Consider the following 19,929-nt stretch of genomic DNA (forward strand, 5'->3'; position numbering starts at 1 on the left):
TAATTTTCCCATGATGTGAAGCAAAGAGGCTCTGAGATTGAAGGTAGGCCTTGAAATACATCCAAAGGTACACCTCCAAATGACTCAAATGATGTCAGTTAGCCTATCAGAAGCTTCTAAAGCCATGACATAATTTTCTGGAATTTTCAGAGCTGTTTAAAGGCACAGTCAACTTAGTGTATGTAAACTTCTGACCCACCCACTGGAATTGTGATGTCGTGAATTTTAAGTGGAATAATGTGTTTGTAAACAATTGTTGAAAAACTGACTTGTTTCATGCACAAAGTTGATGCCCAAACAGTCTTGCCAAAACTATAGTTTGTCAACAAGAAATTTGTGGAGTGGTTGAAAAACAAGTTTTAATGACTCCAACGTAAGTGTATGTAATCTTCCGACTTCAACTGTATATATATACACACTGAACAAACACTATACCTCCTCCCTCATGTGGTACCCTTTCTGCAGGCTCATCCTGACATGACACTCCAGCATGACAATGTCACCAGTCATACTGCTCGTTCTGCCATGGCCAGCGAAGAGCCCGGATCTCAATCCCATTGAGCATGTCTGGGACCTGTTGGATCAGAAGGTGAGAGCTAGGGCCATTCCCCCCATAAATGTCCAGGAACTTGCAGGTGCCTTGGTGGAAGAGTGGGGTAACATCTGGAAAATCTGGTGCAGTCCATGAGGAGGAGATGCACTGCAGTACTTAATGCAGCTCGTGGCCAGACCAGATACTGACTGTTACTTCTCATTTTGACCCCCCCTTTGTTCAGGGACACATTATTTCATTTCTGTTAGTCACATGTCTGTGGAACTTGTTCAGTTTATGTCTCAGTTGTTGAATCTTGTTGTTCTTACAAAAATGTACACATGTTAAGTTTGCTAAAAAATTAACGCAGTTGACAGTGAGATGAAGTTTATTTTTTTGCTGAGTTTATATTGATTTGTTTAACACTCTTTGGTTGCTACATGATTCCATATGTGTTATTTCATAGATTTGATGCCGTCACTATTAATGAAGAAAAACCCTTGAATGACTAGGTGTGTCCAAACTTTTGACTGGTACTGTACATGTAAAAACATATATAAAATGTTTCCTGATCTTTCTTATATTGCTCAGATAGAGGACAGACACTTCAGAACAAACTTCATTCCTTTTTTGGGGGGGACAGTTATTCAATGGGCTTGTAATCAAATATATAGTACATTTAGTATATGTTGTTTTATACTTCAGGCTGTCTTAAACTTCTAAATCAAATAGCTAAATGATCTAGACAGGGCATAGACTTTAGAGAGTTATTAAACAGCATGATCATTATACAGGTGCACCTTGTGTTGGGGACAATAAAAGGCCACATTAAAATGTGCAGTTTTTTCACACAACACTATGCCACAGGTGTCTCAAGTTGAGAGAGCATGCAAATGGCATGCTGACTACAGGATTGTCCACCAGAGCTGTTGCCAGAGATTTTAATGTTCATTTCTCTACCATAAGCCGCCTCCAACCGGCCTCACAACTACAGACCATGTGTAACCACGCCAGTCCAGCAGTGGCGGTCAGTGCCGTTTATGATGAGGAAGGACATTTTTTATTTTATTTATTTTTTTATTTTATTGCTGTAACAAGTTGGATTCCATTCAATGTAACATCAATAGGTTTAGGCCACTACATGATACACAAATGTTCTCTACACCCATCATGAGGTTGCTACAACCTAGCCTATGAATGAAAGTTTACAACGTAGGTGCACACAGGTAGAGAAAAACATTTGAGATGACATACAGTGACATATGGACAGACAGTGACAAATTCAATACCGCCTTGCACACTCTTGCCTGCATCTAGCTTATCTAGGGTGTAATCATTAGTCCAAAAGTTGCAAACAATAGTTTCTATTGGACAAATTCAGGCATTTTCATTATCCCTGTTTCATTTGCTTCCGTTTAAGAAAATTTTTTCAACAGAATTGGCGGAATGAATACACCCCTGATCACAGTTCACTTTCATAGCAGCCACGTTGTAGTCATTCTAGCCTCTATGCACTCTCCTCCTCTCACCGTTCCCTTCGTTTGTGAACTTCAATAAATAACACATTAGCTGTATGTGAACAGGCAAAAAAATCTTTACAGGCCAAGCAAGGTCATAACTGCTAACAAGCAGCCTATATCGTTGTCCCCATATTAGCTAAACTAACGTCCTAGTCAACATAGCTAATAGAACTAATGCATTAGTAAACCTTTTAAAAATGCCTAACAATCTTAAATAAACATGCCCCATTCAAGAAAATTAGAACCAGGAACAGATATAGCCCTTGGTTCTCCCCAGACCTGACTGCCCTTAACCAACACAAAAACATCCTATGGCGTTCTGCATTAGCATCGAACAGCCCCCGTGATATGCAGCTGTTCAGGGAAGCTAGAAACCGTTATACACAGGCAGTTAGAAAAGCCAAGGCTAGCTTTTTCAAGCAGAAATTTGCTTCCTGCAACACTAACTCTAAAAAGTTCTGGGACACTGTAAAGTCCATGGAGAATAAGAACACCTCCTCCCAGCTGCCCACTGCACTGAAGATAGGAAACACTGTCACCACTGATAAATCCACCATAATTGAGAATTTCAATAAGCATTTTTCTACGGCTGGCCATGCTTTCCACCTGGCAACTCCTACCCCGGTCAACAGCACTGCACCCCCAACAGCAACTCGCCCAAGCCTTCCCCATTTCTCCTTCTCCCAAATCCATTCAGCTGAAGTTCTGAAAGAGCTGAAAAATCTGGACCCCTACAAATCAGCCAGGCTAGACAATCTGGACCCTTTCTTTCTAAAATTATCTGCCGAAATTGTTGCCACCCTATTACTAGCCTGTTCAACCTCTCTTCGTGTCATCTGAGATTCCCAAAGATTGAAAGCAGCTGCGGTCATCCCCCTCTTCAAAGGGGGACACTCTTGACCCAAACTGCTACAGACCTATATCTATCCTACCATGCCTTTCTAAGGTCTTCAAAAGCCAAGTCAACAAACAGATTACCGACCATTTCGAATCTCACCATACCTTCTCTGCTATGAAATCTGGTTTCAGAGCTGGTCATGGGTGCACCTCAGCCACGCTCAAGGTCCTAAACGATATCTTAACCGCCATCGATAAGAAACATTACTGTGCAGCCGTATTCATTGATCTGGCCAAGGCTTTCTACTCTGTCAACCACCACATCCTCATCGGCAGACTCGACAGCCTTGGTTTCTCAAATGATTGCCTCGCCTGGTTCACCAACTACTTCTCTGATAGAGTTCAGTGTGTCAAATCGGAGGGTCTGCTGTCCGGACCTCTGGCAGTCTCTATGGGGGTGCCACAGGGTTCAATTCTTGGACCGACTCTCTTCTCTGTATACATCAATGAGGTCGCTCTTGCTGCTGGTGAGTCTCTGATCCACCTCTACGCAGACGACACCATTCTGTATACTTCCGGCCCTTCTTTGGACACTGTGTTAACAACCCTCCAGGCAAGCTTCAATGCCATACAACTCTCCTTCCGTGGCCTCCAATTGCTCTTAAATACAAGTAAAACTAAATGCATGCTCTTCAACCGATCGCTACCTGCACCTACCCGCCTGTCCAACATCACTACTCTGGACGGCTCTGACTTAGAATACGTGGACAACTACAAATACTTAGGTGTCTGGTTAGACTGTAAACTCTCCTTCCAGACCCATATCAAACATCTCCAATCCAAAGTTAAATCTAGAATTGGCTTCCTATTTCGCAACAAAGCATCCTTCACTCATGCTGCCAAACATACCCTTGTAAAATTGACCATCCTACCAATCCTCGACTTTGGCGATGTCATTTACAAAATAGCCTCCAATACCCTACTCAACAAATTGGATGCAGTCTATCACAGTGCAATCCGTTTTGTCACCAAAGCCCCATATACTACCCACCATTGCGACCTGTACGCTCTCGTTGGCTGGCCCTCGCTTCATACTCGTCGCCAAACCCACTGGCTCCATGTCATCTACAAGACCCTGCTAGGTAAAGTCCCCCCTTATCTCAGCTCGCTGGTCACCATAGCATCTCCCACCTGTAGCACACGCTCCAGCAGGTATATCTCTCTAGTTACCCCCAAAACCAATTCTTTCTTTGGCCGCCTCTCCTTCCAGTTCTCTGCTGCCAATGACTGGAACGAACTACAAAAATCTCTTAAATTGGAAACACTTATCACCCTCACTAGCTTTAACCTCTTAAGTCGACCCTCTACTTTTTTGAACATTCTGTTAAAAATCGCGCAACATTTCAGCGCCCTGCTACTCATGCCAGGAATATAGTATATGCATTTGCTTAGTCTGTGTGGATAGAAAACACTCAGACGTTTAAAAAACTGGTTAAATCACTGCTGTGGCTTTACCAGAACGGCATTTACATCGAAAAGCACAGGAAAAACTGATCACTGAAAATGGGAAAATATATCCATGCGCTACTTGATCCCATTGATAAAGGTGAACCACAATTAATTGACTGAGGTTACAGTACCTACAGCTTCCACACGGTGTCTAGAGTCTTGTCATTTCCCTTCGAGTTTTTTCTTGGTCAAACACATGCAGGACATCAGATCTAATCCGGTCTAGGACCGGATATTTTCGTTGAGTTTCTAGCCGGACATTTTTCCAGACGGACAGCTAATGATCTTTACATCGCCTCCTGATGAATTTTATCGCTTATTAACGTTTACTAATACCTAAAGTTGCATTACAAACGTATTTGAAGTGTTTTGTGAAAGTTTATCGTCGACTTTTTGAATTTAAAAAAATTACGTTACGTTTTGAAACAATGTTTTTTCGTTTATCACACAGTCTACATATAACGATATCTAGGCTTTATATGGACCGATTTAATCGAAATAAAGACCCAAATAGTGTTTATGGGACATCTAGGAGTGCCAACAAAGAAGATGGTGAAAGGTAATGAATGTTTTCTATTTTATTGTGCGGTTTGTGTAACGCCGAAATGCTAATTATTTTGTTTACGTCCCCTGTGGGTCTTTTGGGGTGTTGCATGCTATCAGATAATAGCTTCTCATGCTTTCGCCGAAAAGCATTTGAAAAATCTGACTTGTTGCCTGGATTCACAACGAGTGTAGCTTTAATTCGATACCCTGCATGTGTATTTTAATGAACTTTTGAGTTTTAACTAATACTATTAGCATTTAGCGTAGCGCATTTGCATTTCCAGAGCTCTAGTTGGGACGCAAGCGTCCCGAGTAGAAGCAACAGGTTAAGCACCAACTGTCAGAGCATTTTACAGATTACTGCACCTGTACATAGCCCACCTATAATTTAGCCCAAACAACTACCTCTTTCCCAACTGTATTTAATTAATTAATTTATTTTGCTCCTTTGCACCCCATTATTTTTATTTCTACTTTGCACATTCTTCCATTGCAAAACTACCATTCCAGTGTTTTACTTGCTATATTGTATTTACTTTGCCACCATGGCCTTTTTTGCCTTTACCTCCCTTCTCACCTAATTTGCTCACATTGTATATAGACTTGTTTTTTTTACTGTATTATTGACTGTATGTTTGTTTTACTCCATGTGTAACTCTGTGTCGTTGTATGTGTCGAATCTGCTTTGCTTTATCTTGGCCAGGTCGCAATTGTAAATGAGAACTTGTTCTCAACTTGCTTACCTGGTTAAATAAAGGTGAAATAAAAAATAAAATAAAAAAACCTGCTACAGTCATGCAGTAATGTTAGTGTATAGTCAGTAAGCAGTTACACTTGCGTGCCCCAGTGGCAATATATTAATAAAACCAAAAGCTTACGTTGAATTGGAAGAGTTCCAGTGTTGTGTTGGATAGTCATAGCCAGCTAGCTAACATAGCATCCCTCTGTTTGAGCAACTAAACTAGCCAGCTGCATTTGCTAGTTCAGTGAAACTGAAAGTGAAAAAAATGAGAAAATCTCTCTCTTGATTCTCCTTAATTTAAAGAAATTCAACTGTTCAACTATTGTCTTTCTTTCTCTTTGAGTCTGCTACTCACCACATTTTATGCAGTACTGTATCATTTTAATCATTTTAGTCAATTAGATTCTTGCTACGTAAGCTTAACTTTCTGAACATTCGAGACGTGTAGTCCACTTGTCATTCCAATCTCCTCTGCATTAGCGTAGCCTCTTCTCTAGCCTGTCAACTATGTGTCTGTCTATCCCTGTTCTCTCCTCTCTGCACAGACCATACAAACGCTCCACACCGCATGGCCGCGGCCACCCTAATCTGGTGGTCCCAGCGCGCACGACCCACGTGGAGTTCCAGGTCTCCGGTAGCCTCTGGAACTGCCGATCTGCGGCCAACAAGGCAGAGTTCATCTCAGCCTATGCCTCCCTCCAGTCCCTCGACTTCTTGGCTCTGACGGAAACATGGATCACCACAGACAACACCGCTACTCCTACTGCTCTCTCTTCGTCCGCCCACGTGCTCTCGCACACCCCGAGAGCTTCTGGTCAGCGGGGTGGTGGCACCGGGATCCTCATCTCTCCCAAGTGGTCATTCTCTCTTTCTCCCCTTACCCATCTGTCTATCGCCTCCTTTGAATTCCATGCTGTCACAGTTACCAGCCCTTTCAAGCTTAACATCCTTATCATTTATCGCCCTCCAGGTTCCCTCGGAGAGTTCATCAATGAGCTTGATGCCTTGATAAGCTCCTTTCCTGAGGACGGCTCACCTCTCACAGTTCTGGGCGACTTTAACCTCCCCACGTCTACCTTTGACTCATTCCTCTCTGCCTCCTTCTTTCCACTCCTCTCCTCTTTTGACCTCACCCTCTCACCTTCCCCCTACTCACAAGGCAGGCAATACGCTCGACCTCATCTTTACTAGATGCTGTTCCTCCACTAACCTCATTGCAACTCCCCTCCAAGTCTCCGACCACTACCTTGTATCCTTTTCCCTCTCGCTCTCATCCAACACTTCCCACACTGCCCCTACTCGGATGGTATCGCGCCGTCCCAACCTTCGCTCTCTCTCCCCGCTACTCTCTCCTCTTCCATCCTATCATCTCTTCCCTCTGCTCAAACCTTCTCCAACCTATCTCCTGATTCTGCCTCCTCAACCCTCCTCTCCTCCCTTTCTGCATCCTTTGACTCTCTATGTCCCCTATCCTCCAGGCCGGCTCGGTCCTCCCCTCCCGCTCCGTGGCTCGACGACTCATTGCGAGCTCACAGAACAGGGCTCCGGGCAGCCGAGCGGAAATGGAGGAAAACTCGCCTCCCTGCGGACCTGGCATCCTTTCACTCCCTCCTCTCTACATTTTCCTCCTCTGTCTCTGCTGCTAAAGCCACTTTCTACCACTCTAAATTCCAAGCATCTGCCTCTAACCCTAGGAAGCTCTTTGCCACCTTCTCCTCCCTCTTGAATCCTCCTCCCCCCCTCCTCCCTCTCTGCAGATGACTTCGTCAACCATTTTGTAAAGAAGGTCGACGACATCCAATCCTCGTTTGCTAAGTCAAACGACACCGCTGGTTCTGCTCACACTGCCCTACCCTGTGCTCTGACCTCTTTCTCCCCTCTCTCTCCAGATGACATCTCGCGACTTGTGACGGCCGGCCGCCCAACAACCTGCCCGCTTGACCCTATCCCATCCTCTCTTCTCCAGACCATCTCCGGTGACCTTCTCCCTTACCTCACCTCGCTCATCAACTCATCCCTGACCGCTGGCTACGTCCCTCCCGTCTTCAAGAGAGCGAGAGTTGCACCCTTCTGAAAAAACCTACACTCGATCCCTCCGATGTCAACAACTACAGACCAGTATCCCTTCTTTCTTTTCTCTCCAAAACTCTTGAACGTGCCGTCCTTGGCCAGCTCTCCCGCTATCTCTCTCAGAATGACCTTCTTGATCCAAATCAGTCAGGTTTCAAGACTAGTCATTCAACTGAGACTGCTCTTCTCTGTATCACGGAGGCGCTCCGCACTGCTAAAGCTAACTCTCTCTCCTCTGCTCTCATCCTTCTAGACCTATCGGCTGCCTTCGATACTGTGAACCATCAGATCCTCCTCTCCACCCTCTCCGAGTTGGGCATCTCCGCGCGGCCCACGCTTGGATTGCGTCCTACCTGACAGGTCGCTCCTACCAGGTGGCGTGGCGAGAATCCGTCTCCTCACCACGTGCTCTCACCACTGGTGTCCCCCAGGGCTCTGTTCTAGGCCCTCTCCTATTCTCGCTATACACCAAGTCACTTGGCTCTGTCATAACCTCACATGGTCTCTCCTATCATTGCTATGCAGACGACACACAATTAATCTTCTCCTTTCCCCTTCTGACGACCAGGTGGCGAATCGCATCTCTGCATGTCTGGCAGACATATCAGTGTGGATGACGGATCATCACCTCAAGCTGAACCTCGGCAAGACGGAGCTGCTCTTCCTCCCGGGAAGGACTGCCCGTTCCATGATCTCGCCATCACGGTTGACAACTCCATTGTGTCCTCGTCCCAGAGCGCTAAGAACCTTGGCGTGATCCTGGACAACACCCTGTCGTTCTCAAATAACATCAAGGCGGTGGCCCGTTCCTGTAGGTTCATGCTCTACAACATCCGCAGAGTACGACCCTGCCTCACACAGGAAGCGGCGCAGGTCCTAATCCAGGCACTTGTCATCTCCCGTCTGGATTACTGCAACTCGCTGTTGGCTGGGCTCCTGCCTGTGCCATTAAACCCCTACAACTCATCCAGAACGCCGCAGCCCGTCTGGTGTTCAACCTTCCCAAGTTCTCTCGCGTCACCCCGCTCCTCCGCTCTCTCCACTGGCTTCCAGTTGAAGCTCGCATCCGCTACAAGACCATGGTGCTTGCCTACGGAGCTGTGAGGGGAACGGCACCTCAGTACCTCCAGGCTCTGATCAGGCCCTACACCCAAACAAGGGCACTGCGTTCATCCACCTCTGGCCTGCTCGCCTCCCTACCACTGAGGAAGTACAGTTCCCGCTCAGCCCAGTCAAAACTGTTCGCTGCTCTGGCCCCCCAATGGTGGAACAAACTCCCTCACGACGCCAGGACAGCGGAGTCAATCACCACCTTCCGGAGACACCTGAAACCCCACCTCTTTAAGGAATACCTAGGATAGGATAAAGTAATCCTTCTCCCCCTCCCCCCTTAAAAGACCTAGATGCACTATTGTAAAGTGGCTGTTCCACTGGATGTCATAAGGTGAAAGCACCAATTTGTAAGTCGCTCTGGATAAGAGCGTCTGCTAAATGACTTAAATGTAAATGTAAATGTAAATGCACTGCAGTGCTAGCTAGCTGTAGCTTATGCTTTCAGTACTAGATTAATTATTTGATCCTTTGATTGAGTGGACAATATATCAGTTCATACTGCAAGAGCTCTGATAGTATGGAGGACGTCCTCTGGAAGTTGTCATAATTACTGTGTAAGTCTATGGAAGTGGGTGAGAACCAAGAGCCTCCTAGGTTTTGTGTTGAATTAAATATACCAAGAGGAGGATGGAAGCTAGCTGTCCTCTGGCTAAACCATGGTACTACCCTACAGAGTGCTGTTGAGGCTGCTGTAGACCGTGTGTTTTAATCAATTATTTGGTGACTTGAATATATTTAGTATAGTTTTATCTAAAATTGATTACTTTTTCAATGTTTTACCATTTTTATTTTTATGTAATTCACTGAAGAGAATGATCACCCCTTCTTCCTCTGAGGAACCTCCACCTCTGAGGAGCCACCCGGACAGCTGATGAAACTGTGGGTTTGCACAAGCAACGTATTTCGGCACAAACTGTCAGAAACCATCTCAGGGAAGCTCATCTGCGTACTTGTTGTCCATACCAGGGTTCTTGACCTGACTGTAGTTCGGCGTCGTAACCGACTTCAGGGGGAAAATGCTCACCTTCGATGGCCACTGGCTAGCTGGAGAAGTGTGCTCTTTGTGGATGAATCCCGGTTTCAACAATACTGTGTGTATATCATTGTCTGGGTGAGCGATTTGCTTATGTCAACGTTGTGAACAGAGTGCCCCATGGTGGCGTTGAGGTTTTAGTATCGGCAGGCATAAGCTATGGAAAACAAACACAATTGCATTTTATCGATGGCAATTTGAATGCACAGAGATACCATGACGAGATCCTAACACCATCACCTCAAATGTCCCAGTTCTTCCATGGCCTGCATATTCACCAAACATGTCACCCATTGAGCACGTTTGGGATGCTCTGGATCGACATGTTCGACAGCGTATTCCAGTTCCTGCCAATATCCAGCAACTTCGCACAGCCATTGAAGCGGAGTGGGACAAAATTCCACAGGCCACAATCAACAACCTGATCAACTATATGCACATGAGGCAAATGGTGTTTTTTTTATTGCTAGGTATTACTGCACTAGAAACACAAGCTGCACCTGCGATAACACTTGAAATCTGTGTACGTGACCAATAAACTGATTTAATGTTGTCATTGAGGGACGAATGAACAGTGGGAAGAATTGTCTATTGAATGCCTTGTTTATTTTATTTTATTATTTAAATCCACAGTGTTTGTTCAGTACCTTGTGCTTTTTATTTGCAGGCTGCACTGTGGGGGCATGGTAGAGGTGGGCAGGCACAGGGTCTGCATTCTGGGGGTAATGTGTGTTATAAGCTCATACCTCTCTCTTCACTCTCTCTGACTCCTCTCTTTCTCTCTCTGCCTCTCTCTTTCCCTGTCTCTCTCACTCCCTCTTTGCCCCCACCCCTCCCTATCTGTTGAGGGGTTTGATGTTGTGAGTGCGGCTGTCTGCCAAGGCGCTCCCCATGATTAGGGAAACGACTGCTGTATTTATGTAATGTTAGCATAGCTATTATTAAAAAAGCTATTTTTTTTTATCCAATTTTGACTTTGCAGCTGGCCTATCTAAGGGGAAATCGCTCAGTTCTGCCCCTAGGGCAACACTCATGACAAGAAACATCGACCTGCATTTAAATTAGGGGGAAGAGAGAGTAATGTATAATACTCATACATTCCACAAATCCAGTGTTTTTCCCCTGCTTGCTCTCAGACTCAAAAACAATGGGACATTGTCACCAGAGAAAAGAAAAGCCTTGTTGAATGTGTTACTGCCTTCTTTTTTTCTTCCTTTCATTTCATTCATCTTCTCCTTCTCTCCCATTCACCCCTTTTTCTGCACTCACTTTTTCCTTATTTGTCTTATATGAATGCATATTCATGCCGGACAATTTCAGAATGGCGGGGCCCAGGATGATTTCTGAACTGTGTGAGCGAGTGTGTGACCTGCTGCACAGTGGGCCCTTTGTGTAGGGCCCTGGTTTATAACACCTCCACTCTCCTCTGCCGCGCTGCTTTTACAGTATCCCCTTTCTCCTCACCACTACTCCCTCCCTATTCCACCACACCAGCCCAGCCCAGAAACACTTTCATGCACAGACATCAAACTGCTGCTTGGTTTTTATTGTAGGCAGGGATCACTAAATCTTTCCACAGAGGGAAGCATGTCGTGTACTTTTCTCTCCCTCTGTGCTCTAAATCCTGAGCTTTCACTGCAGGGAAAGGCAACATACAGTACAAAGTACATACACAAATGCAATAGCTTTGTTCTGGGCGTCCACAATAGTGTATTTTCCTGTGGTATGTAGGGCGGCTATATGTAGGACCAGATGTTTGGAAGAATAAGTCAACAAGTCAAAACCATTATAATCCTTATACTGTGCTACCATCATAGCTTTCATTTTCTCTTTTCTTTATCGTGCTGTAGTTAACTTACTCAGTCCCTGTCAGCAACATACACTTTAATCTCTAGTAGTGGCGGGTGAATTAAAAGTTATATGGACGTTTTAATGAAGCCAATGGGATTACGTATTTATTTACGAAGAGGATATTTGTCATTGTTTTTGTTGTTTCCTGAAATTCATGAGGTAGACCATCCTCTTCTTTCTCCCTTGAGGAGCCTTCCATGGTATCTTCCATGATTGATGATTGTGGACTTCAGGAAACAGCAGAGGGAACACCCCCCTATCCACATCGATGGAACAGTAGTGGAGAGGGTAGCAAGTTTTAAGTTCCTCGGCATACACATCACAGACAAACTGAATTGGTCCACTCACACAGACAGCATCGTGAAGAAGGCGCAGCAGCGCCTCTTCAACCTCAGGAGGCTGAAGAAATTCGGCTTGTCACCAAAAGCACTCACAAACTTCTACAGATGCACAATCGAGAGCATCCTGGCGGGCTGTATCACCGCCTGGTACGGCAACTGCTCCGCCCTCAACCGTAAGGCTCTCCAGAGGGTAGTGAGGTCTGCACAACGCATCACCGGGGGCAAACTACCTGCCCTCCAGGACACCTACACCACCCGATGTTACAGGAAGGCCATAAAGATCATCAAGTACATCAACCACCCGAGCCACTGCCTGTTCACCCCGCTATCATCCAGAAGGCGAGGTCAGGACATGTGCATCAAAGCTGGGACCGAGAGACTGAAAAACAGCTTCTATCTCAAGGCCATCAGACTGTTAAACAGCCACCACTAACATTGAGTGGCTGCTGCCAACACACTGACATTGACACTGACTCAACTCCAGCCACTTTAATAATGGGAATTGATGGGAAATTATGTAAATATATCACTAGCCACTTTAAACAATGCTACCTTATATAATGTTACTTACCCTACATTATTCATCTCATATGCATACGTATATACTGTACTCTATATCATCGACTGCATCCTTATGTAATACATGTATCACTAGCCACTTTAACTATGCCACTTTGTTTACATACTCATCTCATATGTATATACTGTACTCGATACCATCTACTGTATGCTGCCCTGTACCATCACTCATTCATATATCCTTATGTACATATTCTTTATCCCCTTACACTGTGTATAAGACAGTAGTTTTGGAATTGTTAGTTAGATTACTTGTTGGTTATTACTGCATTGTTGGAACTAGAAGCACAAGCATTTCGCTACACTCGCATTAACATCTGCTAACCATGTGTATGTGACAAATACAATTTGATTTGATTTGATTTGTCCTCTACTCCCTCCATCCATACCTCTTTTCTCTGCCTCCTTCCTTTCCCTCTCTCTTTCACCACCTTTCTCTAAAAGAGACATGCAGTGCATCTCTATTAGCAGCAGACAGTAGCACCACCACTTCTAGGTCAACATCTGGTGCACAGAGATTACAGTACTCACAGTTCATGGTGCTATGTGTTAACACCGGTTAGAAGAAAATAGGGCACTCCATATAGTCTTTTTCTCTGTTTTTGTCACTGAGAAATGTAAATGAGGAATGTAAAGTGTAAATGTTTCTTGAAGGCTTTTAGTCCAACAGAATGTAGTGTGGTCATAGTTATTATGGCTAGCTACACATGATGACGGCTCCTTTTACATACTTTCTTCAGACCCCCATTCAGACGCATTGAGAGCACCATCAATATCGCCACCTTTTTTATTTTCCTACATTAAAAAATGCTGTGTTGTTTGGATGACCCAACTGCTGGGTTGCAGGCATTCAGGTAACTTAGTCAGGTTGTTTTCTTTAAAAGAGCAGGGTTGGGTTGTTGATTGTGGGTTATTGGTGCTGGGTTTTTGAGATATGAGTGGCGTGGCTTTCAGATAGTTCTTTGTAACCACCCATCAGGATTAAATGTCATCCCTTTTTATCTGTTCTGCTAAGGTTGACATTTTTGTAGCTTCAATTAGGTTTACAGAAGTGCATAGGTTCCCTAAAGGCCTATGCAGATCCCAGTGTTGGGATAGATACCACCTTAATATAATATGCACAAAATAATCATATTATTCAATTAAGAATTTGGTTTGTTTTGGAAAATTGTAGTTTGTACTATGTACGTTTAACATGATGAACAGAAATGTAATTTACTCTCACGGTTGGCCAATAAAATCTGAAAGCAACACCTCCTCCAATTGTAAATAACCTAAGGATTATATTAACAAAGACCCAGCTGCTAGGTCAAACCAGTAGGAAATTAAAAAATACCTGACAGTTAAATTAACCCATGTTTGGGAAATCCCAACAACCCAACATATTGAAACTTTTGTTTTGATTAGATTAGTACAGATTTTCTCAGGGGACCCCACATGGGACCCTGACCCCAAGTTTGGGAACCACTGTACTAACCTCTTTCTCTGCTTGCTTACTCTCTGTCTCCTTTGCTCCCTCCTGCATGCATTCCAGCCTGCTTCATGCCTCGATCACACCGACAGCGTCATTGCATTTTGGTGTACCAGAAGCACATTAATTTCCAATGGAATGCTGCATTTGTGTTGCAATATTGCGTTGTAGAGGCAGTGGGTTCTGTGTGGTGCTTAAGTTGGATTTATCAAACATATGTGTCAAACTGTATGCATAGATGGCTTGACAAAAATGGTAGTTTAATTTTTGTTGAACACATATTCAGATGATACTGCGTAACATTTTGCACAAAGACGCTGTTGGTATGATCAAGGTGTCAGACTCACCACTGAGCACCACATCACTGTCTATCTCAGTAGCCTACTCTCTGTAAAGCAAAGTTGTCATGAGAACTTAATAATTGCTGAGGTACACTCCATTTAACGTTAGCTTCTTACTTACATCCTTCTAACTGGAAAATACTAGCCAGAACCCTTCAACATTACTGCAATAGAAGTCTCTGCCGGCACCTAGCCATCTGGCTGACTGAAATACAGAATCTATCAGCTTATTATACAACGGGTGGGTCTAATCCTGCATGATGATTGGTTAAAACCACATTCCAGCCGGTGTCTATTCCACAAGTTACCACCAGGCTAAATATATGACATTAAAATGCCTATTAACTCCGTTCCATCTGACTGCGCAATCCACTGTCTCATCAGCCCAGCCAGGCACTTTATAAACTTGATCTCCACTATAAAAGCATCTAGACATTATCTCACATTTATTTTAGACAAACATTTAGTTTTCAACAGCTGACATTTGCAACATTGTTTCAATATTCAAAATGTTGCCTTATTAGCTCATTGTTAAGTATCTATCCAAATAAATGTCACTAGAAAACAGCTTAAACAAATGCAGCTACTTTCCTTTTATTCTGGCAGTAAGTTAGCCTTAGTTGTCTAGCTAGCAAGCAAGGCATGAGAACGTTGCCAGCAAACATTTAAAACGACTGGGTCACGTCCATAGACACGGAACAAAAAGTATGAACGACCAGCCGGCTTGGGTAGCAACTCTAAATTTGTGTAGGGACTATATCTTGTAGATGGATGAAATATTCTGAATAAATGTATCAAAATACATCTTTAATGAAAATATGTCAATCATTATTTGAATAAACTAACAGTCAAACAATGCCTAACACCCGTACCAATATATTCTCCAAACACCGGCGGGATTATCACTTAACTATTTACCAGTTGTTCAATCATCCTCTGACAGTCAGTTTTTGTTTGGGGGATGTCTGTAGACATGGCAGGAGTCACGGGACATTTTAAAAATGCCTTTTGTCCGGCACCTCACACACACACACTCTAAGCATGATCCAGAGGGGTTGGGTTAAATGCAGAAGACACATTTCAGTTGAAGGCATTCAGTTGTACAACTGACTAGGTATCCCCCTTTCCTTTCCCTTTAGCTCCCTACTTGAGCCGACTCCGTGCCGCAAGAGGGCGGAGTTAGCCGTTTGAGAGAGTGGTGAATGTGCTGCTAAAAAGGCAAATCGGGGGACACAGGTGAGCATAAATATACAATCCCTGTTCATGATTCCACTCGTTCACAAAGAGGCAAGCATGATTAGAACTCACAATCAGATCAAGAATATAAGCATTCTGAACTTTGATCTACGCTGGGAGAAATATTTAGATGTTGACCCGTAATTCATTTTCTTTATTGTGTACATATAATTTTATTATAGCCCCAAGCTCAGTGTTGCCTGTAGCCTGTAACAGAACACACAGCTCAACATGCAGCCACAACCAGCCAGCTGAACAGAGAGAAATGAAAAAGCTAACAAATAGCTAATAAGCAGAGGGGAGGAATGTGAGAGAGAGGTCAGTGGGAAGATTGACAGCAATTATTAAAAGTGGTGGGGACTCTCTCTCTCTCTCTCATTCTTCTCAGTTTGAATGCTCTCTCTCTCTTTCTCGCCCTCCATCATGGTATGTTGGATATGAGTGATAGGCACTCTGCGCAGGTATAGTGGGAAGAGGGGGAGAACAATACCCACTCTGTGCAAAGGGCGTGCCCCCCTGGGAGGGAGAAGCAGGGGCAGGATGGGACAGAACATATCTCAAGAGGAACATCTTGAGGTGGAGGTGTGCTGGGTGGGGGTGCAGGCGGTGGGGGTGGGGGGTGGCGGGGTGTACTCCAACTCCCCCATTTCCTCCTTAGACTATTTTCATTTCTGTTTCTTCTCTGCCCCCCTTTTCTTCCCTAGGTCCACGGAGCCTTGGACTGTTGTTTACGAGGCGATATAAATTCCTTCTCAAATATGAAATGTCAACAAAAGCCAGGAAAAGGGCCAGAAATTACAACTGTGGCGTTTTCAGAGTAACAAAAATGGATATAAATATGAACATAAGAAATGTGATCTGAGTGAATGTTTTAGCCTGCATGTATTCCCTCTCAATCTATCTCTCCCCATACCTCTCTCTCTCCCCTCCCTCTTTCCCCTCTCTCTCTCCCTCCCTAACTAACCCCCCCTCTCTCCCTCTGTTATCTCCCACAGACTGACACCAAGAAAAGTGACAGTTCTTTATGGAAGCCCTCCCACCTTTAGACAATCATTCTCTCTCTCTCTGTCTGTTGTTCCCTTTCTCTCCTGTTCTCTTCTTTTTCGTGATAGTAAACAGTCAACAGTGGTTGAATCGGTGTCATCGCTGAGTGAACTAGGCCAGCCAAGTACTGCTACAGGTCATCAGGTTTGCAAGGCAGAGAGTGAGAAAGCAATTAAGTAGTTGCTAAATAAAGACTGAGAATAGATGGGAACAGGATGAAAACAACTTAAGTGCATGCCAAATGGCAGCCTATTTACTATACACATAAAAATAAGAGTCCTGCCGTTGGGTGTTATTTGCATATTTCCCAAGGTGCCTTTCGAGTGAATTTTAGAGTTAACAGTACCACCCATGACTGTGTTTGCTAGTGACATTGTTGTTGCATGCATTCATTCATTCCAGATACGGTGCCTTCAGTAATTTAGTGGATATGTCAACATTCAAATGTAATTATTTAAGCTATGACAATACAAAATAGTCCTGTGTGGCTCAACTGGAGAGAGCATGGTGCCAGAGTTGTGGGTTTGATTCCCACGGAGATCAGTACGAGATAATGTTTTCACTCATTACTGTAAGTCAGTCTGGACAAGAAGGTCTACTGAATGACTCAAATGTAACATATTTCGTAAGGCTTTCTTTCTTACTTATACCCTGAAACTCTTAGGCTTGCAAAGTGATGGGAGGAGTAAGTTATGTGACTACCTTAATCACCTAAACTGGAACAACCATTTCAGTAATGGGTTCAACAAGTCCAAGTAACAGATTGGAACAGTTTAGAAAAATGTATATAATTTGTATTTGTGTAACATAATATTAATTAATCAATCAATGTACATGCAAAAACGTAGATATTGAAACAAACAAATCTAAAAACCAACCTGCAATAGAGCATGCTGGGAAATATGATCATGACTGCGGTGGTTTTGGTTCAACTCTGGTATTAACACCAACATCAGTTATTTTACGCCACTGAGTGTTAATTGAACTCTTCACAGTGTTAATGTAACTCTTGAATCAACACTAGAAATGTTTAACAAAAAAGTCAACACTGACCAATTTACTGCGTGCTATGAAAGAGACATCTCCTATAAGGTATGAAGGTAAGACCCAGATGCAGACCACGTCGAATAAACAATAGTTTAATATCCCAACAAGGGTAGGCAATAGACAGGTCAAGGCAGGCAGGGGTCAGTAAACCAGAGGTGGGGCAACAGTACCGGGCGGCAGGCAGGGTCAGGGTAAGGTAGAGGTCGGTAATCCAGAGGGTGCAAAGGAACAGGTTGGCAGGCAGGCTCAGGGGCAGGCAGAGTGGTCAGGCAGGTGGGCTCAGAGTCAGGACAGGCAAGGGTCAAAACCAGGAGGGTGAGAAAAGAGAAACTGGAAAAAGCAGGAGCTGAACAACAAAATTCTGGTAGGCATGACCAAACAAGATGAACTGGCAACAGACAAACAGAGAACCCAGGTCTAAATACACAGGGGATAATGGGGAAGATGGGCGACACCTGGAGGGAGGTAGAGACAATCACAAAGACAGGTGAAACAGATCAGGGTGTGACAGTACTGAGGGCCGCAGTCGGAGACCATGTCCACGGTCATTCCATGGATCTGGAAGACGTGCTGCACCATGAGCTGGGCCTTCTCCTTGGCAGAGGGAAACTTGGGGAGAGGAATGAAATGGGTGGCCTTGGAAAAGGGATCCACCATGGTCAGGATGGCGGTGTTGCCATCAGACAGGGGAGACCCATGACAAAGTCCAGGGAGATGTGAGACCAGGAGCGATGAGGGATGGGAATAGGTTGGAGGAGGCCATGGTAGACGACCAAAAGTGTTGTCGCAGGAAGACCAGTTGAGAACAAGTTCTCATTTACAACTGCAACCTGGCCAAGATAAAGCATAGCAGTGTGAACAGACAGCAACACAGAGTTACACATGGAGTTGTCACGAACCTCGCCGAAGATGGTGCCTCTTCCTGTTCGGGCGGTGCTCGGCGGTCGTCGTCGCCGGCCTATTAGCTGCCATCGATTCCCTTTTCGTTTGTTTCTGGTTATTGGGTAATTGTGTACACCTGTTTTGTGTTAGTGTTTGTTTGTAGGCTACTAGGCCCGCTGGGTATTTGTGCGGGCTTGTTCTTTTGTTACTCTGTTGGATGGTGTTTCTTCGGACTATTTTGGTCCTGTTGTTTGGGCTGGTAAATTGTATGCGCCCTGTGTGTTGGCGTGACCGTTTTGTTGTGCCGGTGAATAAATTTGACAATCTACTGAACCCTGCTCTCTGCGCCTGATTCCACCCACCACTCCTAGTTTATCGTAACAGGAGTAAACAATAACCAAGTCAATAACTCAGTAGAAACTCAGTAGAAAAAAAGAAAAAATGAGTCTATATACATTGTGTGCAAAAGGCATGAGGTAGGCGAATAATTACAATTAACAGATTAACACTGGAGTGATAAATGATCAGATGGTCATGTGCAGGTAGAGATACTGGTGTGCAAAAGAGCAGAAAAGTAAATAAATAAAAACAGTATGGGGAAGAGGTAGGTAAATTGGGTGGGTTATTTACCGATGGACTATGTACAGCTGCAGCGATCGGTTAGATGCTCAGATAGCAGATGTTTAAAACCTGTTAGGGCTACTAGTTCCCCTTTGGGAACTCACCCCACCCCCCCTGAGCTGTAATGTGGCGCAGGGAACGCAAGAAATAATCCTAAAAATATTTAACCTCCACAGAATCGCTTGAAAAATGGCTCAAATGAAAGATAAAGAAGTTATTTATCTACCCAGCAAGTCAGATTTCTAAAATGTTTTACGGCGAAAACATAGCACATATTTATGTCCAACCACCACTGCATACATACTTCATTAGCTTAGCCAAGTAGGAAAAAATATGCAATCAACAAACGCAGGATTAAAAGAAAAATAATTTCACTAACCTTTTGAAATCTTCATCAGATGACAGTAATATAACATGTTACACAGTACATTCATTTTTTTCAATAATATGCAATATATATCCATAAATCTCTGTTTACAATTATGCATCGTTCAAAAAATGCTACTCCAATGTCAGGAGAAATAAATAGCTCCGGCAGATAACGTCAGCAAACAAGGAATACACATCATAAACTTTGACTAAATATGCATGTTTTACATATGTATGGCAAGATA

This window comes from Oncorhynchus nerka, linkage group LG23, assembly GCF_034236695.1.
Source record: "Oncorhynchus nerka isolate Pitt River linkage group LG23, Oner_Uvic_2.0, whole genome shotgun sequence".
In the NCBI taxonomy this organism is placed as follows: Eukaryota; Metazoa; Chordata; class Actinopteri; order Salmoniformes; family Salmonidae; genus Oncorhynchus; species Oncorhynchus nerka.